The sequence below is a fragment of the Carcharhinus amblyrhynchos genome, chromosome 13 (genome assembly GCF_965287045.1).
Source record: "Carcharhinus amblyrhynchos chromosome 13, sCarAmb.v2.hapA, whole genome shotgun sequence".
Taxonomy (NCBI): Eukaryota; Metazoa; Chordata; class Chondrichthyes; order Carcharhiniformes; family Carcharhinidae; genus Carcharhinus; species Carcharhinus amblyrhynchos.
Window position 1 is genome coordinate 24,116,280 of NC_137336.1, and position 25,272 is coordinate 24,141,551.

Here is a 25,272-nt window from a genome sequence, read left to right on the forward strand (position 1 = left end):
TGTTCCTACTCAATATTACCTGAATGACAAGAGGGAAGGAAATAGCTAGTGACTATGTCCTAGAAATAGTACTAAACATTTAATATAGTAGGATATTAGATGAAAAGTCTGGGTCATTTCCAGTCTTCCAATGTTCTGCTTACGACCATGAATTAGCTAGTGTGTAAAGACTGCGAAACATTTTGCTTTTAAAAATCTGAATTTAACCTTGAGTTGTCCATTGATGCAAGTTTTATCTTCTAAAGCTTTACAGTTCTTTATTATTTACCTGGCCCTGAAGGCTGGGTTAGATGAGTCCCGAAATAACCTCTGGTGTAGCGGTGGAGAGTCTACCATGGAAGGAAACAAGTTTTATTTGACAATTTTCCAATGTCCATTACAAATGGGTTTGCAGTGTTGTAAGAAGTCTGACAACACCAGGTTTAAGTCCAACCAATTTATTTGATAGTAAACTCACAAGCTTTCGAGGTTTCCCTCTTCGTCAGGTGAGGGAAACCTCAAAAGCTTGCGAGTTTACCATCAAATAAATTGGTTGGACTTGAACCTGGTGTTGTCAGACTTCTTACTGTGTTTACCCCAGTCCAACGCTGGCATCTCCGCATCATGACTACATTTGCAGTGTTGTGCCAGATGTTGGGAGAAGGCAGACCAGTACATAGTGTCCGGTGTTGCAATGTCACAAATTCACAATGGCAGAGTGATTAGCACTGCCCCTTAAACAGCACCAGGAACCTGAGTTCAATTCTGGCTTTGGGTGATTGTTGGTGTGGAGTTTGCACATTCTCCCCATGTTTGTGTGGGTTTTCCCAGGTGTTCAGTTTCCTCCTATAGTCCAAAGAGATGTAGGTTAGGTGGATTGGCCATGCCAAATTGTCCCTTGGTGTCCAAAAGATGTGTAGGTTGGGTGAATTAGTGGGGAAATTGTGTGGAGTTGTTGGGTGGGGGGGTGCGGGTAGGGGTAAAATACTCAATTTAACACAGGGAGAGGTGTCTTGGGTAAAATCTCTGCAGACTTGGTGTGTTGAACAACCTTCTCTTGCACTGTAGGGACTCGCTGGCACAGTGGTTAGCATTGCTGCCTCACAACGCCAGGGACACAGATTCGATTCCCAGCTTGAATCACTGTCTGTGTGGAGCTTGCACATTCTCCCTGTGTCTGTGTGGGTTTCCTCCAGGTGCTCTGGTTTCCTCCCACATGCAGTTTAGGTGCATTGACCCAAACAGACACAGGACTGTGGCGACTAGGAGATTTTCACAGTAACTTCATTGCAGTGCTAATGTAAGCTTTACTTGTGACTAATAAATAAATAAACTTTAATGAACTTCTATCGTACCATGATTTACAATTCAACATAAATATGGACCCCATACTTATTTCATAGAAATTTTACAGCTTTCCTTCAACCACATTAGAATTTAATTATATGAAATGTTTCTTTTTTAAAAAAAAAACTAGAACGACTGGCTGCCCTGAGAATGTAAAACTCCTCAAGTTTTCAAACCATCAAGTTGCCACTTCATGTATTTTAAACGAGTCTCAGCAACAAGCGGCAGCACAATCCTTTTGAGACTCTCCCTTTAAATAGTTGCGCCTTTTCAAGCTTGACAATTAGATGATGGTGACAAACATGTTGAGATGAAATTACTCACCACAGCAGCACAAGAGCAGTGACGTGTTTATCTTGCATCCATCTGTAAGTAATCCAGTTCGCCTGGAAAGCTATGGAGTAGGACCGGGCTGTGGTGGTGCTGGGAGTTGTGCGAATTCATTGTAACTAGTTCATGACAGTGTGAAATTGAGAGTGAGAGATCGTTAATTACGTGAAGTTTGATGGAAGTTTGTGTCCCATGTGCGTTGGGAGGCAGTGGCTGGCATCTCCTGCGATTACTGCAAATTCCCTGTCAATATGAAGCGTCCCCCCACCCCCCTCCGATAATTGTAAACCCAGATTGGGATAATAAGAAAGGGTGATGCCTTTACTCTCCATTCCTGAATTATTGCTTTAGAATAAAACAGATGCAGAATGAGCCTAAAGTGAAGTTTGACCAGGAGAAAAGCGTTTAAATTACACCAGTAATCCTCAGTATTGACTACTGTACGTTAAACAAATCCTATCATTAGATGAGGGTTCAGCTTCGACAAGTTATTTTTGAAGGTCAAGTATTTCATTAAATATTTATTTTAATCCATGTTCAGTTTTACTCCCTTTTTTTGTAAATGGATTTAATACTGAGTGTAATCAAGTTTATTTCAGCGCTGCGGAATGTAATCCTCCTATGGATCAGTTGACGTCAAATATTGTTTAAGATGAAAGGAGCATAATAAATCATTTAAAATTCCTGAAGGCATCTATCTGCTTTCTGGTTTTGGTTCCCGGCTGCTAATGGTGCGGGGAATGAGGAGCTTTGCTGGCAAGGGCAGAATCGCTTTAGTGTGTGCAGGGTGCCTCCTACCGGAGACTGTGGCATTTCCGCACCTTCCAAACCTGCTGCGGAACCCAGAGGTTAACAATTAAAAAAATATTAGCTGCTGAATGTATCTATCAGACTCGTTCTTGATTAAATTGTTGCTCGTGTGTCCGAGCGATGAAACACCGGCCTCATTTTGTCAAGGCGCAAGAACAGTTTCTTCCCTGCCACCATCAGACGTTTGAATGGACCTACCTTATATTAAGCTGGTCTTTCTCTACACCCCAGCTATGACTGTAACACCACATTCTGCATCCTCTCCTTTTCTTCTCCTCTTTGTACTCTACCAACAGTATGCTTTGTCTGTATAGCTCACAAGAAACAATACTTTTCACTGTATACCACTACATGTGACAATAATAAGTCAAGATGAGGAGTTGCCCCTGTTAAGTTGGGGTGGGCACAGTAAGTGGTCTCACAGCACCAGGTTAAAGTCCAACAGGTTTATTTGATAACATAAGCTTTTGGAGCGCTGTTCCTTCCTCAGATGAGTGTTCTCCCCTGATGAAGGAGCAGTGCTCCAAAAGCTCGTGCTACCAAATTAACATGTTGGACTTTAACCTGGTATTGTGGAATCAAATCAAATAGATTTAGGAACTTAGGAATTAGGACCAAAAGTAGGCAAATTCAGTCCTTCGAGCCTGCTTACCATTCTATCAGATCATGGCTGATCTCTCCCTCGTCTCAAATCCATCTCCCCTCCTGTTTCCTTTATTTGTATTAGAAATATATCCATTTCCTCCTTGAAACCATTCAGCGATTCAGTCTCCACCACACTATGGGGCAGTGAGTTCCAGAAATTCACCACCCTCTGAGAAGTAATTCCTCCTCATTTCAGTGTTAAATCTAGTGCCTCTCAATGTATACTTATGAATGTTTTGAGAGATTTCTGTTGGCTATGAAATTGAGTATATGAAACTGTGGCAAAGATTTTGGCCTGATTCCCCTGCAATTTGTTTTTATGTCCTCTGGAATTTTAACATTGTTTTTTCATGGAAGCAAATTTTTAGACAATGTTCAGTTGCCTGGTTAATGAAATATTGTAAAAAGTCTCAACGCCAGGTCAAAGTCCAACAGGTTTATTTGGCAGCACAAGCTTTCAGAGCACTGCCCCTTCATCGGGTGAGTGAAGGGCTGTGTTCACAAACAGGGTATATAAAGACACAAACTGAATTTACAAGATAATGGTTGGAATGTGAGTCTTCACAGGTAGTCAAGTCTTAAAGGTACAGACAATGCGATTGGAGAGAGGGTCAAGCTGTGTATTGTCTCCAGCCAGGACAGTTAGTGAGATTTTGCAAGCCCAGGCAAGTTGTGGTGGTTACAGAAAGTGTGACATGAGCCCAAGATCCTGGTTGAGGCTGTCCTCATGTGCAGATCTTGGCTATCAGTTTCTGCTCGGCGACTCTGCATTGTCATGTGTTGTGAAGGCCATGTTGGAGATCGCTGAGCAGAAACTGATAGCCAAGTTCTGTACACATGAGGACGGCCTCAACCGGGATCTTGGGTTCACGTCACACTATCTGTAACCCCCACGACTTGCCTGGGCTTGCAAAATCTCACTAACTGTCCTGGCTGGAGACGATACAAAACTCTTTAACTTGTGCTTAGCCTCTCTCCACTCACATTGTCTATACCTTTTTAAGACTTGACTACCCGTAAAGACTTGCATTCTAACCATTGTCTTGTAAGTTGAGGTTGTCTGTATTTGCCCTGTTTGTGATCACAAGTCCTCACCCACCCGATGAAGGAGCAGTACTCCGAAAGCTTGTGCTGCCAAATAAATCTGTTGGCCTTTAACCTGGTATTGTGAGACTTCTTATTGTTTTTCCTCCAGTCCAATGCCGGCACCTCCATGTAATGAAATACTGAGCAGCATTTGTATAACCCCAGTAACTGCTGCCTTTTTTGGTTGGAGATCAGTAGTGTTCTGGCCAGAGGAAATGCATTAATTTCTAGTAGAAATGATGTTGCTGCAGGGTTATTTTTACATCTTGGCTAGAGGCCACATGGTGGGGTGATGGCCTGAGCCTGTAGTCTTCCATATGGCAAGTCCTTGATCTCCCAGCATGTGCGACAAAGAGAAAGCCAGCCACTTCCCCACAGGAAGGATGGCAGGAGCTGTGTCACATATATTTTTATACTGCATTTGGTAGCCTTCAGATTAGCCTCAGACTTTGTTAACCAAGTGGAAAACTTTATACTGTGGACATTCTACATGTATGTTTTTATTGGCTATCCCCACCCTTCTAAGGAGGTCTGTCTATAATTTTTTTTCCTGGTTTTTGGACATCTGTATGATCAATTAGTGGTGGGATTATTGTCATCTAATAAACATATCATGACTGTTTGATTTGATTTATTATTATTACATGCATTGGGATACAGTGAAATGTATCATTGCTTCTGCACTAGACAGACAAAGCATGTTGTTCATAAAGTACACAGGAAAAGGAAAAGATACGGTAAGATAATGTCACAGTTACAAATAGGGTGCAGAGAAAGATTAGAAAAGAGTTAGAGTTCAGCTTTAAGAGCATAGAATGGGAGTAAAAGATGGAATTAGAGAATATGCTGGGACAGATCACATGACGTCGCCTTGTTCTGATGCCATCTTTGTGTAGAGCATTCCTTTTACAGGCAAGATAATTCATGCTCTGCACTTAGGTACATCTACATAAGCAAATTCAGAAATAAGATCAGAAAATGTTGACAGTACTCAGCAGGTCAGGCAGCATCTGTGAAAAGAAATGGTTAAGCGTCTCCAGTATTTTTGCTTTTTTAAATGCAATTTCAGTCTATATTCAAATTGTACATTCCATTTCATTGAAACCATTTATAGTTGCAACTTGACACCATCATTATTGAACTTTTCACTTACATTTTTCTCCTTTATTTTATTGATACCTGCTTTAAGACATTAATCCAGTTACTAGATTAAACAGACTCAGAGTTCCAAGCAGCCTGCAAGACTTTACAAAAGTTTGCATTGATGATCTGTGAACTTTTTTGATGAACATTAGCAGGCTATCTACTTATGAAGCTTAACTTTGGCCTTGTCAATACTTTACATACGCACAAAAGGGGTTTCTATATATTCATCTGAAAACTGGCTTCTTTGATCCTCTCCTTTCCCACTACCTTAAATTGAATGTCAGAACTAACTGTAGTGCCCTTACTGAGTGTGAGATGGCAAGATGACATTACCTGAAAGCCTTGAGGCCTTGTTTGTGGGCATGGGATGGCAAGTGGCACAGTGGTTAGCACTGCTCCCTCACAGTGCCAAGGACCCAGGTTCGATTCCCAGCTTGGGTCACTGTCTGTTTGGAGTCTGCACGTTCTCCCTGTGTCTACGTGGATTTCCTCCGGATGCTACGGATTCCTCCTACTGAAAATGTGCTGGTTAGATGCATTGGCCATGCTAAATTCTCCCTCGGTGTACCTGAACAGGTGCCGGAGTGTGGCGACTAGGGGATTTTCACAGTAATTTCATTGCAGTGTTAGTGTAAGCCTATTTGTGAATAACAAATAATCTTTATCCTTAAGTATTAAAATCCCTATAGTACAACAACTGATAACAATCCCACCTAGACCCTATCCCCACAACCCCAGCTAATCCCCTTGACACCGACGGACAATAAGGCATGGCCAATCCACTTAACCCTCACACCTTTGGACTGTGGGAGGAAACTGGAGCATCCAGAGGAAACCCACGCAGACACAAAGAATAAGCAGCCTCTGCACAGACAGTGACCCAAGCCGGAAATCAAACCTGGAGTCCCTGGCACTGTGAAGCAGCAGTGCTGGCTTTATAACAGTTGATAAAAGAATGCATTGTATTAGTTCGCCCAAGGTAATAATATCCTTTCAAATCAAGGAGGTGATAAAATGTGTAAAATTCACTCAGCCATGCCTGTGGTGGTCTGGAATTTATTGGCTTAATTCACCTGTGTTTATCCAGATTGGGAAGAGTTTGATGACAATGTATAGGCATATCACAAGAGCTTAAGAAGGCAATTGCTAAGTGCACTTTACTGGCCCCATGTTGTTATTCTGGTTACTTGAATGGATCATTCATGAACTGTTACTGTGTGATGGTAAGCATGGTGTGGTCATGAAAGGTGGAATCAATATGTGAAATATGAGTGAGACTCTCTGTTGCCCTCCAAATGGATTGTGAGGTATAATGTCACAATAAGGACCTGACCATGCATAGTTGCGGCTGCGTGTCTGTTTTCTCTGGTGTTTAACAAAATGAGCTAGAAAAAGAAAGCACAGGAGTAGGATTAGGCTATTTTGCTCTTTAAGCCTGCCCACTTGACCTGGTTGTGGTCTCAGCTCCACTATCCTGTCTGCCCAGAAAAGCCCTTGAGTCTTCACTTAAAGCAGTGTAACTGCTGTTAATTGAAAACATACCACAGACCAAACTTAAGACCTGATCTCTAAGATGCAATCGGCAATGGCTCTGAGCCATTGAGAAAACCATCAATGCATTTTAGTGCTATTGTTTTAATAAAGTCCAATTCCCATTCCTGAACATGAGTGCGTAATCTAGGCTGATATTTAAGTTCAGCACTCAAAGTGTTGCATTGTGGTGCCATATTTTGGATGAAATGTCCAACCCAAGCCTGACCCAATGCAATCCATGGCACTATCTGAAGAGGAATCACAGAATTAAACCACTGGATATTGAATCCACATGTTTCATCTGCTGAAAATGAAACATTAGGTGAGACAGAATTTAGAGACATAGGCATCAGTAAGCTAAATATAACTTGGTATCTTAAAAGACCATGCATTTAAATTAATATTTGTTCGTTTTCTCTGCCAATTTCATTTGTACACTCTCAATCACTTGTAGGTTTATTCATATGCATTCTGGGAGTTGACAGGTTTGAGATATATTTGTCAAAGAATGTCTTCTTGCATTTGCTTATCTCTGAAGTAGGTGACACACATTCAGTACTTGCTCTACACTGGGTAGTATCGAGCCCTGAATGTTCACCTCCTGTTATCTTGAAGCTCTTGTGCATTGATCTCCTTCTATTGCTGTTCCTTTTCTCTCAAAATATCAGATTAATGAATGTACTTCGTGGCACCCATGCAGTCAAATTCACTAGAATATTCCACCTTTCTGCTGCTACTTGTTCTGCCCAGTGTGGAAAATTTATTTTTTTCCCCCTCTCTGCTGTTTTGATGCCAGCTTTAAGTGGGAATATGTAGAAATAAAGTAAATTTTCACTTCCACCTTAATTGCTGCTTAATACATAGTTAATGAGTAATGAAAGAATTCATGCTGAGTCTGTCCTTTAGCACATGTTGAAAGGCATTCATTCCCAGGAAGCAATTTGGCAAAATGAACAGAAATGAATGTTTACTTTACACGAATCTTAAATTTACAATTGACACATGTATAGCAGAAAAGAATAAAATCAAATTATATTTTCTCTGTCTAGAATCCAAGCTTATTCCTGGTCCATTTGGTATCAACACTGTCATTTCACAGAATGAATGTTGACAGTTATTTGATAGATGGGAAAAAGGTTGACATCACTGGCAGGAGGAGAGTGAGAGTGAAAGTGATTTGAATGGATCCCAGTGTAAATTAACAAATTGTATAAACTGAATAGCAATTTTCCTTCCTATCTTGTTACAGCATAAATTCGACCATATTCACAAGTAATGCATTATTAACAGACAGAAATTTTAATGAGGGGCTGTGACCTGTACTCCACAACACCAAGACTGATAGAAGTTAGAAGAGAAAAGATTAATCAAATAGTGGTTAACTTGCCTTACGATCTCCTCCCTTTTCAGTTATGTTTTACACCTGGTCACACGTTTAAAGTGCATGAAGATTGTAGTTTGATTCTTTTCATAGGATCCCTACAGTACAGAAGGAGGCTATTTGGCCCATCGAGTCTGCACTGACCACAATCCACCCAGGCCTTATTCACGTAACCCCACGTATTTACCCTACTGATCCCCTGACTCTAGGATCAATTTAGCATGGCCAATCAACCTAACCTGCACATATTGGGGCTGTGGGAGGAAACCCATGCAGACAAAGGGAGAATGTGCAAACTCCACACAGACAGTGACCCGAAACCAGAATTGAACCCGGGTCCCTGGCGCTATGCCACTGTGCCGCCCATGGATAAATGTGAAATAAAAATGGATTGTCCACCTTTCAATTCAGACTGGTCTTAATTCAGTAAGAGAGGGAATTTTGTTTTGCTGGAATTGCAAAAGACACTTACTACACATTGAAAGGAATTGAAAGTATATGCAAACTGAATTAATTTGAATAAATTCTGGGGGAGGGGGGTGAATTTTCCAGCCCACCTTGGGAATCGTTGTGGATGATTTGATGGATCATCATTCAAAGATGCATTGATCTGGGGTAGATACTTCAAGTCTTGGGGCGGGTGCAATTGGAAAATCCCACCCTTAGGCCAGAATCTTACCACAGTTCATGCCGATGGGATTTTCCCATCCCGCCACAGTGAATGGAGATCTGGCTGGCTGCCAATTTCTCTGACCTTGCTGCAGCAGAAACATAGCATGAATGGGCAGTAAGATTGAGCTCTGAGTACCTGATGCTATTTTGCAGTGTATCTTGCCTTTAACTATGGACAATACCATACAAATGCTCTTTCTATTGAAAAGAGAAACCATGGGCAAGAGAGAAGCCCTGCAGTCTTCTGCTTCTTTCGCTTCTCGGCCTTTTGGCTAAGATCAAGTGTACTATCTGTTTATCGGTAAAGCCAGAAGGGGCTGATCTGCCCAGATAACACTGATGAAACCTAATGTAAATATTTAAACATTTTATCGTTTCAGCAAAATTCTATGCTTTTGGTTTTTAGACAAGAATATTAGTTCAACAGGTTTGAATGGTGTCGTGATAAAAATTCTTTGTAATTCTTTAATCAAAATATTTAAATCAAGAAGAGTGTGAGAATTGGAGCAGCGACTGATAAGTTGACAGTAACGTACACACAAAGCGAAATTCTAAATCGGACACGTAATTGTGTTGGTGCATGAATGCACAGTATCAATGGACCCACGTTAACATCATGTTAGCATCACGAGACCCCCGGTCTCAGCTGTATTACAAGTGAGTGAAAGCAGTCTGGGAACTGGGACAAAATTATTGAGGGAACCAAAAAAAAGGGGAAAGACAGTCATAAACTTGGCTGCTCTTGGGAGCTAACATTCATGACATTGGAATACTGGGATCAAGGGAGGGTGATGATATGGTTAAAGATTGAGTGGGCGAAAGAGACTAAAATCGGGACAATCTCCAATTGCATAAAATGACTCAAAAGCAAACTTATGCCAAATTTTACATCTTGTGACTGATTAATGCAGAACTCAGCTCTGGAGTGAGAATAGAACCGTATGATATCTGTACAATGTTTGAATTACCAGCAGCCTACCATTGACGTCGCCAACAGGATTGGGATGAGCTGTCAGAAATTGCAGAGGAGAATAAAAATAGTTATGTATTAAATGGTGCATGAAGCATCTCTGGATACTGGTGCAGAAAATTCACTTGATTACAGCACTTCTAAATGTCCCCCCCTTAGATACACAAATATAACTGAAGAAACAACAGCACTAATTGCTGTACTGGGAGACCGCAGCTTGGGATATGTCCGTTACTCCCTTAAATCTCCGATCTAAGGTACCAGGAGAAGAAATTGTGCCTTTCACAATTTAACTCCATCTAGATGCAAGACTCATTATTTGTATATACTGTCAGGCATTTTATTTGTGAATTGATTGATCTCAGTGATAAAGCAAGTGGTTCGACTTAAGTGGCTTCTAGTTTGCAATCAAAATGCATTTGCATAGCAATAATAATTTTAAAGTGACATTTTTTTCATACCAGTCTGCAAAGTGTATCTTTTCCACTAATATGTCAGGAAAGAGACAGCTGAAATATTCTCCCTCGCAATTCACTAATCAAATCTGAAGTAACCAAGCACATCTCATAAACAGGTAATAGGTTTATGATTTGAAATGGGACAGAAGCTCCACGATGCATAAACTGGTCTTTTTATTTTATGAAGTTCTAAAGTGGTATTTATATCTTGACTGCTCAGTGTCAGCTGTATTTTAAAATCCAAATTGAAATGAAGAATTGGCCTGTAACTGCCTCCAGAGTGACAATCAGCACTAGCTGCTGGAAAGCGGGTGAGTTTAAAGGCATCGTTGTAAAGGAGGTAAGTGAATGGGACGTGGAATTAGAGAGGTTCAGACATCACGGGAGGGGAGGGTGTCGGGTCAGCAGGGGAGGGGGTGCCAGACTGTGGGTGGGGATGCAGGGCATTAATGTCAGGTGCCTTGTCAGGCTAGTGGTGCGGGGGTGTTGGGGGGGGGAGTCAATCTGGTGGTTTGGAGGGGGGGGGTGATGTCATGTTCCATGAGGGTCTCTGTCCCTTTTTCTCTTCTAACTCTTTTTTTAGTGTTCAACTGGCAGAATCATTTGAAGTCAGCAATTCAAATTGCTTTGTTAGAAGGTTCCCAGCCCAGCACAAGTGTCCAGGGAAAATTAGCCCTGCTGGACAATTGCAAGTGAAATCCCTACGTGGGAACTTCCAAGAGGGTAATCTCCAAATCCGACAGTGGAGAGCCAACAAGTTATGACCCATTATGTTAAAACTTCCTATTGCTCTTTGCATAAACAACAGCTCAGAAGTTTGTCTATAATGTTGATTTCTTATGTATTGAGAAATGGAAGTGGAGAATCCAACCCATCGAGCTTGAAAAGAAAGACCGATATAAAGATATCACTTCATTATGACTGTGGGACAACTGCAAAATGTTTAACACATGTTACTTTGTCTTTGTCGTTTTGTCTTTGTCTTTACTTCTGAAGTGCAGTGACTGGTCAAATATAATAATCAAATATGCATTCAAGTACATAAAAGATTGTCATTAGCAAATGCAGCAGGTAATTCAGGAGGAGATTCTCTGGGTATTTAGAATGCAGAATTTGCTATCACGAGTAGTTGAGGCAATTAAAATGGATACATTTCAAGGGAGTGAGTTCTGGCTGGAAAATCCCAGCCTACACAAGCTGTGACAGGTGAAGGTGTTGAGGGAAGTTAACAGCTTCCCTGCCGTTTGGCCATTCACACCCTTTATTCTGTCTCTGTGGAACAGCTATTAGCAGTCTTTTCCCCTGGTTTCTGTGGCTATGACAGTAAAAAGTCTGACAACACCAGGTTTTAGTCCAACCGATTTATTTGATAGTAAACGCACAAGCTTTCGAGGTTTCCCTGTGGCTATGACACAGTAAGAAATCTCCTCCTAAAGAGTTCTCCCCACTCACCTGATGAAGGAACAGCCAATTCCGAAAACTAGTGGTGTTTGTTACCAAATAAACCTGTTGGACTTTAACCTGATGTTGTGAGACGTCTTATTGTGTTTACCCTAATCCAATGCCGGCATCTCCGCATCATGACTTCTATGCTATGACTCATCTTTCATTCCCTCATCCTGCAGTATAAATGTCTTCCACTTTCTATGCCTTTTAGCTTTGTCAAAAAGGGTCATCTGGACTCAACGTCAGTTCTTTTCTCTCCTTACAGAAGCTGCCGGACCTGTGAGATTTTTCAGCATTTTCTCTTTTGGTTTCAGATTCCAGCTTCTGCACTAATTTGCTTTTATACTGATTTGTAAACGTTTTTTAACTTTAGTATTTTGACTCACTTCTCCTGCCTAATCTAATCTGCATGTTCTGTTTTATTATTTTCTTTTCACATTTTAGAACTAATAATCTCACTCTTTCTTTAGTTCCAGAAAGTCTGGCTAAATTGGCTTTTTTAAAAACAAATACACTTGAGCCATAAAAGGTATCCACAACAGAAGGCACCTTTCTTAAACCAACATTGTTGCGACCAAGTGAGGGGTTGAATAAAGTAGGGGTGCCAATTATTCCTGCTCACCAGGAGCATAAAAATTTGGGGGTGTCTGGTCCAGAATCATACTGGGGGACCTCACCCAGGTACTGCTGGTAACAAAGCGCTTGTGGCTGGAATTGTTCCCACAAATGAATTAGAGTGGGAATTGTTCCTTTGAAACCAACATTTAAAAAATGGCAAAAATGGCTTTCTTGAGTCTGTACACTAAAGGGCAGAAATGTCCACATTTTCTAGCAGGGTTAAGGGAAGTTACTTCTGAGGATTTAAAACTTCCATCCCTTGAATAGTTGAAAGATATTGAGAGACACTTAGGATCAGAAAGGGATGACCAATGGTCTACAGGTGAAATATGAGGATGATGAAATGAATAGAGAGGGAGAGGGACAGAAATCCTATTGTGTCCCTTGAAGACACTAGCTCATGCTAGTGGTCTGAGGCAATCCAGTTTGCTCATTTAATCCCTGGGTTTGATGCAGCAGAGGTTTATCTCTTTCAAAGTGGAGAGTAGCAGTTAAAATCCTGGAAATAGACCAACTTAATTGATATGGATCTATCACTGGGTACAATATGGTCGTAATGGACGTAAACTCTAAATAGATGAAGATTTTTGAGGTGAAGTCACCTACGTTGCTAGCTACGATTAAAATATTATGCCAGTGCTTTTCAGCTCACACTCATTACCCAAAGTCATTCTATCAGTCTAAGTTGCCACAGTAACTTGGACTCTGTGGAGGTGCCACTTGGCTCAATTGGCTGGATGACTTGTGTTGATCAGATTGGTGCCAACAGCACAGGATGCAATTCCCTTTCTGACTGGGGTGGATTCGGGACATGTCGCTTGGCCCTAACCCAGTGGATATCACACTAGTGTGGGTTGGACCTCATATGTGGGTTGAAAGCCTGAAAGTCTCCAAAGGGATATGGATAGTTTAAGTGATTGGGCAAGGGTCTGGCAGTTGGAGTACAATGTTGGTAAATGTGAGGTCATCCATTTTGGTAGGAATATGGACTATTATTTAAATGGTAAAAAAATTGCAGCATGCTGCTGTGCAGAGGGACCGGGGTGTTCTTGTGCATGAATCACTAAAAGTTGGTTTGCAGGTGTGACATGTGATTAAGAAGGCAAATGGAATTTTGTCCTTCATTGCTAGAGGGATAGTGTTTAAAAACAGCAAGGTTATGTTGTAACTGTATAAGGTACTTATGAGACCACATCTGGAGTACTGTATACAGTTTTGCTCTCCTTGTTTGAGAAAGGATATACTGGAGGGGGTGCAGAGGAGATTCACTAAGTTGATTCCGAGTTGAGAGGATTGGCTTATGAAGAAAGACTGAGTAGACCGGGAATGTACTCATTGGAGTTCAGAAGAATGGAACATATAAAATTATGAAGACAGCAGATAAGATAGAAGCAGGAAAGCTGTTTCCACTAGCACAGGTGAAACTAGAACTAGGGGGCATAGCTTCAAAATAAGGGGGAGCAGATTTAGGACTGAGTTGAGGTGGAATTTTTTCACTCAAAGGATTGTGAATCTGTGGAATTCCCTACTCAGTGAAGCTGTTCAGGCTACCTCGTTGAGGCAAAGATGGATAGATTTTTGAACAGTAAAGGAATTAAGGGTTATAGTGAGCAGTTGAATGGTAGAGCAGGCTTGAGGGGCCAGATGGCCTACTCCTGCTGCTAATTCTTATGTTCTTATGACTTGCTTTAGGCCAGAGAACTCAAAAAGAAGAATAAGTGAATTTGAGACTCTAGTTAAGTGAGAGCACATAGTTCAGGGTAGCATTGAGTATGGTAGTATTTGATTAAATGGACAGATCTTGACTGGATTTTGGATTTAGTGAGGCAAACAGTAGTTACCATTATTATGGACTGAATCAGAAACCGCTTCTGATGCATGCTTCAATTTAACAACATAATTAAGGACAGAAACCTAGAAATTGTAACCAAAGGTACCTCACTCAACTACAGTGCTCTGAAACAGATGATAGCAATAGACTTCGTATTTAAAAGCGCGCAATGGCACAAACTCAATGTATTTTGCCCACTACTACTACTTTAATCCTAAAATCACTGATTCCATACAGGACAGAAGAGGCCAGTTGGCCCATCAAGTTTGCACCACTCTCTGACAGAGCATCTTACCCAGGCCCTCTACCTCTCCACATCCCCGTAATCCAATGCATTTCCTCTGGCTAATCCACCTAACCTATGTATCTTGGGACTGTATGAGAGAAAACAGGAGGGAGCGCCGGAGGAAACCCACACAGACTTGGAGAGAATGTGCAGGCTTCACACAGACAGTCACCCAAGACCAGAATTGAACACAGGTCCCTGACGCTGTGAGGCAGCCGAGCCAGAAAATTGGATTGAAGAGCCAGATATCAGGTACCAAACAGATACCTGGATCAGATGTTGGATTAGAACAACTCTCAGCTCTAAAGCATACAGAAGATTTCAACCTGAATACAAATGTCAGGGAACAAGTCATTATTTGTCACGACAGGGCAGGGAATGTATCTTCATTGCTGTCGAATTGGCCTGTTGATGCCACTTTAGAGGTTGTCCCAGAAAAAAAACGATTAAAAACGCCTGACTAATCAATTGTGCAAAGAATATCCAGATGCCTTTAGCAGAAAGGGTTGTTTAGCCATTAAAAATCTACTACTTATTAGTTCTTTCATTTGATTGTATGGTTTAAGAAAGCACTCTTTCATTTGTCTTCATTTTATCTTATCCTCAGTGGGTTATATTTGCTTCAGTTTATTCAGGAGCAGTAATCTAGTTTTAACTTCAGAAGCAACAATTACTCTTGTTAGGCTCATTTCAACTGTAATGAAAAACACGACTGATCAATTATCAGTCATCTCATTCTTGATAACAGCGGTATTTTTAATCTAGCTGTTTATTGTTCTTGGGAATAGTATGTTTTTTTTCACATTCTATTTGCAGATACCAATTAGTGCAGACCAGAGGTGCAATGTACAACTCTCCTAGAATCATATGGAACAATGCAGCACAAAAGCAAACCATTTGTGTTTGTATCAGTGCTTTGAAAGAGCACCCAATTAAACCCACTCTCCTATGCTTGCCCCCCTAACCCAACATATATTAAATATCTATCCAATTCTCTTTTGAATGTTACTATTGGATTTGCTTCCATCACCCTTTTGGGCAGTGGGGAGGGGGTGGGGGAAGGGCACATCTGAGGGACCAACGATCGGGTCATGGGGGGAGCAGAGGACCAGTGATCGAGCTGGCCAGCGATGGGGAGGTCGGTAGTGTGGGACCAGTGTGCATGGACCAATCTTGGCGCTGATGGATCAGCGCACGTGCAGTGGTTCACTCAGCGCTATGCTGCCAGCCTCTCCAGCAGGAATAGGCCCTGCCCGCTGATTTTTTTTTTTGCGTGAATCACGTTAGTGCACTCTGCAGTGCACAGAGTGTGAGAGATTCATTTTGAAACACCTGCTGATAAAAATAGTAGGATTTGCTCTAGGTTTTACTCGAATTCAACACTTAGAATTTTTTTGGGAGAATCATGCCCTGTCCACCACTGCAACTGCACCCTGCCCCCCCTTCTTTTATTTCATTTTCCTGAATGTACCTCATCCTTGGTTTAGTTCTGATGTATCTCATGTGCACCCTCTTCAAGGTCTTCACATCCTTTTCAGAAGAGCGGCGCCCGTTACTGGAAACAATACCTAGCTGAGGCAAACCCAATTATTTGTAACGGTTTAGCATAATTTTATTTGATTCTTTTAATGGCACAGTGGTTAGCACTGCTACCTCACTGAGCTAGGGACTGGGGTTCAATTCCTACTCAAGTCACTGTCTGTGTGGAGTTTACACATTCTCCCCATGTCTGCGTGGGTTTCCTTCGGGTGCTCTTGTTTCCTCCCGCAGTTCAAAAATGTGTGGGTTAGGTTGATTGGCTATGCTAAATTAACCCTGGTGACAGGGGGATTAGCAGGGTAAATAGGTAGGGTTACGGGAATAGGGCCTGGGTGGAGTTGTGGTTGGTGCAGATTTGATGGGCCAAATGGCCTCCTTCTGCACTGTAGGGATTCTATGAACTACATACCTTTTAATAATCTGTTTTTTAAAACCACCTTTTCAACATTTTTTTAATTATCTGCACAAAACCAAAATATAGAGATTAAGTCACAAACCTGTTGATCAGTTTCTGGGTTGATAATGCTTGGTTGAATGGCTGCCCTATAACTTGGCCCTTTGGAATTTTTTGTTGTACCACATATTACTGAATGAAGTGTGTCGGTGAGTCAGTGACCATTTTTAAACGCTCAATGCCGACAGTCATATTCAGCTGGAGAAGGGGCAGGTGAGGAATGTAAGTTCACCTCACCCAGATTAGCCATTGAATAATGTCCAATGTTTATTGAGATCTCTTATGTGTTTCTTTCATTGAAACCTGCTGAGACATTGCTGGGTAAACCATTAGCTATGATGGGCTTCCTAGCTGTTTCTCTCATTTGCAGCAATCAAGTTTTTATTGAACTCATTTGTTGGCATTATTCACAAACTGTGATATTAAGAGCTTATGGGAAATATGATCAATAAGTCAGTGTTAGGAGCGTTGCTGCAACATCATGAAATATATGGGGAAATGTACCAAATATGAATCACCCATATGCTAGTTAGTATCATAATAATCATCATAATATCTACCCAAGAACATTCCTACACTCCAGTATTGAAAATGCCCTGAATCATTATCCATTAAAAGGTCTTCCTTGTTTATTGGGATGAGACTGCAATTATGTAGCAGAGTAAAATGATGAGTGGCAAATCAGCTGAATAGTTTAACATTTGTGTTAAATTTGATTGTCTGGGTTGATGTGTTCTGATTTCTCTGAGAGTATTTCAAACTCTTAATGACAGAATCTTGACATATATTACAAGTAGCTGCATATCAACCAGCAACTGTGATTATAGCAATGATATATAAGGAAACTTCATGGATTGGAAACACTTATCTTCCCTTTTCAAGTGTGCCATTTTTTTGCCCAGGATGAATGGTGGTGCATTCAAGCCCAACTGGATTACTGCTTTGGATCATTTCAATTTGATCAAAAATGCCATTTTATGTTCACTGGCCAAATAAGTTTCTTACAATTCATTTAGATAAATTGAAGTTGCTTTTGCATTGCCCATGGAACCATTTCAAGTAGGTCTGTGCTATATTGTGGAGATCCGAATGGAATAACCTCTCATCTCTGGGGCTTGTTCCATTCCAAGCTAACAAAGTGATGTCTCTCCCATATAACCCTCATGCTAAGGTTAGAGCTTTTTTTCTTTTTCTTTCTCTTTTTACCTTCCTCCTCTCTCTAGCTGTATTTCTCTCTCTCTCTCTCTCTCTCTCTCTCTCTCTCTCTCTCTCTCTCTCCTTCCTTTTCTCTCCCTCATTTTGAGAAAATACAGGCAGAACTGCTTAAAGTTCATAAATTAGAAGCCTGAAAAATAACTGGGAAATGGAAATAACACATTCTTCTGAGGTTGAGATTGACAGATTGTGGGAAAATATGGCAGATTTACTCTGCATCTAATTCTTAATGTAACACAATAGAGGGACATAAGCTCTATACCTATTCCATTTTAAAAAGTGCTGTATAAATGTAAGTTGTGTTAGTGAGAAACGCTTAATAGTGACACTTACTTATTGATCAAAATATAAAATTAATCCATTGCCTCACTGATATCCCTTTTCTTGAGTACATTTAGCCTTTAGGCATTACTCCTTTGTTCAAAAAAGAAATTAAGGATAAACCTAGCAATCACAGCGATGCCAATTTAACCTTGGTGGTGGGGAAGGTTTTAGAAATGATAGCTAACAGTCACTTCAGCAAATGCAAGCTAATCAAGGAAAATCAGTACAGATCTGTGAGAGTTAGTTGAGGCACAAAAGAGGGTGGATAAGGGTAATATGATCGATTATAGTGCACTTGGATTTGCAAAGGCATTTAATAAATTACCACATAATGGGCTTGTGAGCAAATTGGAGCTCATCGATATAAAATTGACAGGGTATTGGTGAACAGTTTTTTTTGGACTGGAGGAAGATTAAGAGTCCAGTTCTCCAGAGATCTGTGCTAGAACCATTGTTTTGCATCATAAATGTTAATGACTTCAGTTTGCAAGGCACAATTTCTAATTTTGTAGATGACATGAAACTTGGAAGTATTGTGAAGTGAGGGGGTCTGTATTAACCTTTCAAAAGGCAAAAACAGTGGGCAAAATGGGTGAATAAATGGCAGATGAAATTTAATGCAGAAATGTATGAAGTGATTCATCTTGGTATGAAAAATGAACAAAGGCAATATCAAATAATTCGTACAATTCAGGGGCAATGGTACCAGGGAGCAAATGTGCACAAATCACAAAGTATCAGGGTAAATAGTGTGATAAATAAAGTATACAGCAACCTGTATATTATGATATACATGTATAGAGTACAAAAGCAAGGAAAATTATGATAAACATGTATAAAACTGATTTGGCCTTAACTGTGTATTGTGTCCAGTTCAAGGCACCACATTTTGGGAAGGAGAGGACAGCACTAGGGAAGGCAAAGAAAAGATTCACAAGAATTATGCTAGGGATGAAGGACTTCAGTTCTTTAAAAGAAGGGATTGAGGAAGCTGGGGCTGTTCTCCTTGGAGAAAGTTAAGAAGAGATTATCTTAGAGTTATTCAAAATTACAAGAGCTCCAAACAGAGTTGATGGGGAAAAACTATTCCCATTGTTGGAAGGATTGAGAACCAGAGGACACTAATTTAAGGTAAATGGTGACATGAGGGAAAAAACTTAGGTTGTGGTCTGAAGTATACTGTCTGAGCGTGTGGTGCAGGTAGATTCAGTCAGTCAGAAAACTGGGTAATTATCGTGAACAGAGAAAATTTGGAGGCAAAAGGTGGGGGAAAAGGGGACCAGATGAGTTATTCCTGCAGTTAACCAACACAGATGTAATGGGCAAAATGACCTCCTTCTGGGCGATGACAATTCTCTGACTCCATGTCAAAGGATCCTGAGAAGGATTAGAAGGAAAATAGATATGAAGCATGTGCCATCATTAAAAATTTGGGTTATTGAAATATTTGCTTCCTTTCAGATCTGCACAACTTTTCCAATCTGATTCAGGCAACAAATCCTTTATCTTTTATGGCATGTGAATGTCACTGGCAAGACCAACACTTGTTGCCCGTCTCTAATTACCCTTGAAAAGGCAATGCTGCAGTGCTGCCTTGAACTTCCACAGTCTGTGGTGCATGTACACCTGCAATGCTGTTAAGGAGGGAGTCAAAGGACAAAGAACAAAAAACAGGCCCTTCGGCCCAACGAGCCTGCGCCACCATCCTAACACCGCCAGTCCCCCCCCTCCACCCATGACCCTCATCCAATGTTTTTATGGCCACATTGAGGGAAACTAATTTAGGGACAATTTACTAGTCCTAGGTTTTTTGACCCAGCGATACACCCAAGCTATGACTGTACCACTACATTCTGCACTATCTCCTTTCCTTCTCTATGAACAGTATGCTTTGTCTTATAGTACACAAGAAACAATACTTTTCACAGTATATCAATATGTGTGACAATAATAAATCAAATCAAACATTAACACAATTTACAATTATATAGCACTTCTTTAAAAGTGAAATAGGTGCGGAGCGTATGTCCCTCTATTGTGCTACATTAGAGATTCAAGAGATTCAAGGTGTGTGGCTTGGTGGGAAACGTTCAAATGGTGAGTTCCCCTCTGAGTTTTCCTTGTAGAAGTTGCCAGTTGAAGTGGTTTGACTTGTTGCAATGCACATCTGTCGCTGTGTACCAAAGTGGAGGGACTGATGTTTAAGATGGTGGATTGAATGCTGATCAAGCAGGCTACTTTATCTTGGATGGCATCAATCTCATTGAGTGTTGTTGGAGCTGCACTCATTCAGGTAATGGAAGCTATTCCACCAGCTTCCTGACTTGTGTCTTGTAGATGGTGGACAGTCTTTGGGGAGTCAGGTGTCGAGTTACTCATCACAGAATTCCCAGCCTCTGACTTGGTCTACTAATGACTATTTACATAACTGTTCTAGTTAAGTTTCTGGTCAATGGAGATTCCAGCAAATTGATAATGGTGGGCTCAATACTTTAGAGGCTCTTGGTTCTATTCACAAGCATCAAGATTGTTTTGATGAAAACAATTAGGTCACCCAGAAACTGCTGCAGGAGAACTGCTTCTACAGAATTTACCTCGCTATGCAAACACTATGCCTGCCAAGACATCCACAGGACTGTCCAATGCAACTCATGGAGATGCAAGATAGTAGGATGAATCAAAAATCAGATGAACTTGAGTCATATGCAGACCACAGACTGGAAAAGATTCCGTGAGCTCTAAAATCTGTCTATGGACCCGTGTTTACTGGTTCTTCACCAATCCTCAATGCTGATGAGTCAATACTACTCACAGAAAAGGCACAAAAGATTGGCAGAGCACTTGAAATACATCCTCAATCAGTGTTCATCCATCAATGAAGAAGCAATCAGCAGCTGCCACAGATTTCCATCAGTTCCTCTCTTGATGACCCTTCCATGCTGTTAAAAATGGATGAATTCAATCAAAATCCTGTCTAGCATGCAAAGCTCCAGAAACTGAAGCAATCCCAGCTGAGCTCTGCAACCATGACAATCAGTGCCTCATCACTAAACAATTCAGTCATTCTGGGAGCATCTTGCAAGAATTCAAAGATGCCTCCATTGTCCACCTGTCTAAGCAGAAAAGAACTCTCCAATTTTGCGACAAATGTAGAGAAATTGCACTCCTCTCCACCATTGGCAAAATCTTCACCAAAATCCTTCTGGACTGCTTATTGCAACTTCTTAACCAGAATCTTCTGCCAGGCAATCAGTGCCGCTTCAGAAGAACTGGAGGAACCAAATATGGCAGTTGCAGCTGAACAGCTCCAGGAGAAATGCTGCAAACAGAACATAGACCTCACCAACACATTTGTTGTCCTTACCAAGACCTTCTATGCAGGGCCATTGGAAGGAAATGGAGAAATGTGGCTGCTCTGGGAAATCTATCACAAATGGTTTGGCAGTTCCACAACAGCCTTGTGTGTGTCCTGGATGATTGGTGAGCCTTCTGTCCCATTCTCAGCCACTAATGGAGTTGAACAGGATTACGTGCTAGTGTCAACCATCATATGCATTTATTTTTTTCTACTGTGGTCTCTGCTGCCTTCCAAGATGATGACACTGGCAATGAAATCAGATATCGTATGCATGGGAAACTCTTCAATCTGACTCTAGGAGAAGATGAAGATCTCCAAGAGACATGCTTCATAATTTCCTGCTTATTGAGGACTGTACAATAGCTGGCAGCTCTGAGTTGGACATGCAAGGACCTTGTTCTCCAATGCATGCTTCAGATTTGTGCTTATGATCAGCATGAAGAATATCAGAGTGATGTACTGGTCTGCTCCAGGAAAGTCCTATATCAAGCCCAAATTTTCAGCCCATGATCAGAACCTATCAGTAGTGGATAAGTTCATTTACCTTGGACATGCTCTCTCCCTCTCTCTCTTGAGCTGTCTGTATTGTTGATGAGACAAGTTTAATCTTTGGCAAACTTCAAACATCAGTCTGGGAATGAAGAGGAGTGAGTCTCCTTACTGAACTGAAAGTTTGTAGAACAATAGTCCCACCCACTCTGCTCTATGCATGTGAGACTTGGACTGTGTATGAATGTCATGTCAAGAAGTTCAGCCACTTTCACTGGAACTGCCTCTGGAATTGCCTAAAGATAAGGTGGTCAGATAGATTGCCAGATGCTACTCACCCAAGCTGGTAGGCCAAGCATCCATACCATTCTGAAATGGTCCCAGCTGAGTTGGGCTGGTGGGGGTATGTGGCCTGAATGCCTGACATTCACATGCCAAAGTGAATCTTGTATGGAGATCTTGAGTTTAGTGCACACTCTCACGGTGGTCAAATCAACTGCCATAAGGACACTCTGAAGGAATTTTGATATTGACTTTGTGTCCTTGAGGGAAAAACTGTCCAGGATTGCTGCACCCAGGATGGTCTCCTCAGAAAGCAAACACATATTAGAGGCAGAGGGAAAATGCAAAGAGAAACCTGAGCCAATGACCCATCCAAAACTCAATTGTTTTCAGTTCTATCCTACTTTCAGTAGAGCCTTCTGGGCCCTGATCAGCCTTAGCAGTGACCTCCGTATCCATTGGAATCCTATCAAACACCCCAGATCAAGAACATGGTCATCTTTGCTTCAAGGATAAACAAATGATTAGGTTAGCAATTCTTGGGTCCTGTGTTTATGAAATGCATCAGTGACCTGAAACTCAAGCTTGCCAAATATTAATATTAATTGGTAATTGAAACAGATTGTGACTAAAGCTTAGTAGGATTTAGTCACTATACGAGTGGCAAATGGCCACCAGTGCAATGTAATATCACTGATGTAAATTACTGCACAAGGATTTTCTAAAAAAATTGGGCAAGAATGGAAGTGAGTTGTCATAAGAGATGCGTCTTGACTTTACATCGCAACTGTTGTGTTATTTCATATCCGTATTGCATTACACCGCAACAAAGTTGACTATAAGCACTATAAGTTGGAGAAGAAGAGCTAAAATATCATGAGGCTGGACAATGTCGATTAGTTTAATCAGTTAATTTGTTTAGCTACAATGCAAAGGTTGTAAATAGATAATTGTAAGATCAGCATTTAGTAAGTTTAAGAATCGGGTCTGTATGAGTGGACAAATATTATGATTTTGAAAAATGAATATTGTAATGTTTCAAAATAAAACAATGTTTTTATGTTAGTTCTCATGCCCTGTTCCATATTGAGCTGGCAAAATATGGCAGCTATGATCATGATGTGAGACAAAGAAAATATATCTGAGGCTTAATTTTCAATTCTGTGTTGGGAAATTGGTGACCAACAGCATAATACATCTGCATCATCGAATGTAAATGCCCTAATTGAGGTGGCATCAGGCTCAACACTCAGTGGTGCCAAGCATTACCAGGAGATGCGAGCAAAAGCAGGTGGCAGTCATGAGGAAAACCTGGGACCACCTAGGTCAATATAGACAAAAGTTACCAAAAGGTCAACTGAGATGTCATGGGCATGATCTAGAACAAGATTGATCAGCTCCCAAAGATTTTCAACATTAGAAACTCCCTTTAAAACATGCCTGCAATGAACCTGACAGCTTTGCACTAATGGGCACCAGACGTTGGGGTTCAGCAATCCACAAACTGAAATCACCTTCTTATCCTTCCTGGCTCATTAATTGTCTCCTCATAGACATTATCAGACAATTATTTGGAGAAAAGTAAATCCCAATACCCCAAACACACACACCCCAAAACTTGTAAATTCCAGCACATACTGGAGGCAATCTGGAAGCTTTATTCTCAGTGTTCCCATTCCTGTTCTGCCCCCCATGGACGATTGAATACTCTGGCCTTAGATGGAAGGTGGTATGGTAGCACAGTGGTTAGCACTGCTGTCTCACAGCACCAGGAACCTGGGTTCGATTCCTGGCTTGGGTCACTGTGCAGACTCCGCACAGGCATTCTCCCTGTGTCTGCATGGGTTTCCTCCCACTGTCCAAAAGACATGCTGATTAGGTGCATTGGACATGCTAAATTCTCCCCCTGTGTACCCAAACAGGTGCCAGAGTGTGGCAATTCGAGGATTTTTGCAGCAACTTCATTGCAATGTTAATGTAAATAAACTTTTAAAAAAGGCCTGTTTTCAGTTAAAAACTGACAAGTTAACTTCTTAGGCTATGAAACACCATGTACAAAGACTGAAACACTGATATACAACAATGTTTAGTGTACTGAATTGTTGAATAGAATGCATATTAAAACTCTACCTCTTTTCTTAAAATAAAGGTACCTTTCAGGATGAGTTTTTTTTTAGTTGCTTTTCTCAAAATATAATTAGATGAGGAATAATTGCAACATAACTCTTCAGCTAAATTAAACTGAACTTACTCCTAATGCAGCAATAATAAAAAAAATCACTTCAGATTAAGCATTAAGTCAAATGTGTTAGCAGAGCACCTTTAGCGCAGGGAGAAAATTATTACAATACATTTATTGGAGCTCTGATTGATGAAATGATTAATGTGGACAGATGTGTTTTCTTTCAAACACTTGCACTTATCTTGAAAAGGTCAAGTTAATTTATGCAGAATCTCGAGCTCTATTCTTCATTAGTGAATATCACATTCATTATTAGTGCTGCATACATTTACCCTCCTTTTACAGTTAATCTTCCAACAGTACTGGAGCTGAATAAATAACAGTTTTGTAATGACTTCAAAAGATGATACCTGGGAAATTTATTTTTTGTTGTGTTTGAGACAAGTGTGCTATTGGGGTAAGGATTGGAAACCCCATGGTGTATTATAAACTCAAATTAGACAACAGCAGTTTAATATTTTGGCATTATTATGAGGATATGGAGTTTCACTCCAGGCACACTTCTGCTGACATGCTGGGAAGCTTTTTATCAAGATAAATCTTATTTAACAACACAGTTTAACTATAACAAATGAATTAGTTTAACATTTAACAATTTAAGAATACTTAAACATGATAAGATACAATTCTTAACCTATCCCTATGTGTTCTAATTCAAACAATATTCCTCTTATAGACTTTAAAGTCACCATCACAATTACTTAACAAAACACATGCTTATGTGCTTGTCCTTAGATTGCCAGCCCAAGAGCTCCCAGACATCCTTCAGAGAAAAGGAGAAAACATGTCTTGCTTTTTTTAGAGTAAGGCAGGAACTGCTTCTTGTTCAAA

General features: G+C 40.7%; 1 protein-coding gene and 1 pseudogene across 1 annotated transcript in view; both read left to right on the top strand.

Annotated features, from left to right (window-relative positions):
• The window catches only part of atp10b (ATPase phospholipid transporting 10B), a 253,609-nt gene that overhangs the window by 115,293 nt on the left and 113,044 nt on the right, over positions 1-25,272 (top strand). The window lies entirely within an intron of this gene.
• On the top strand, positions 9,182-9,385 carry LOC145352032 (U2 spliceosomal RNA; annotated as a pseudogene).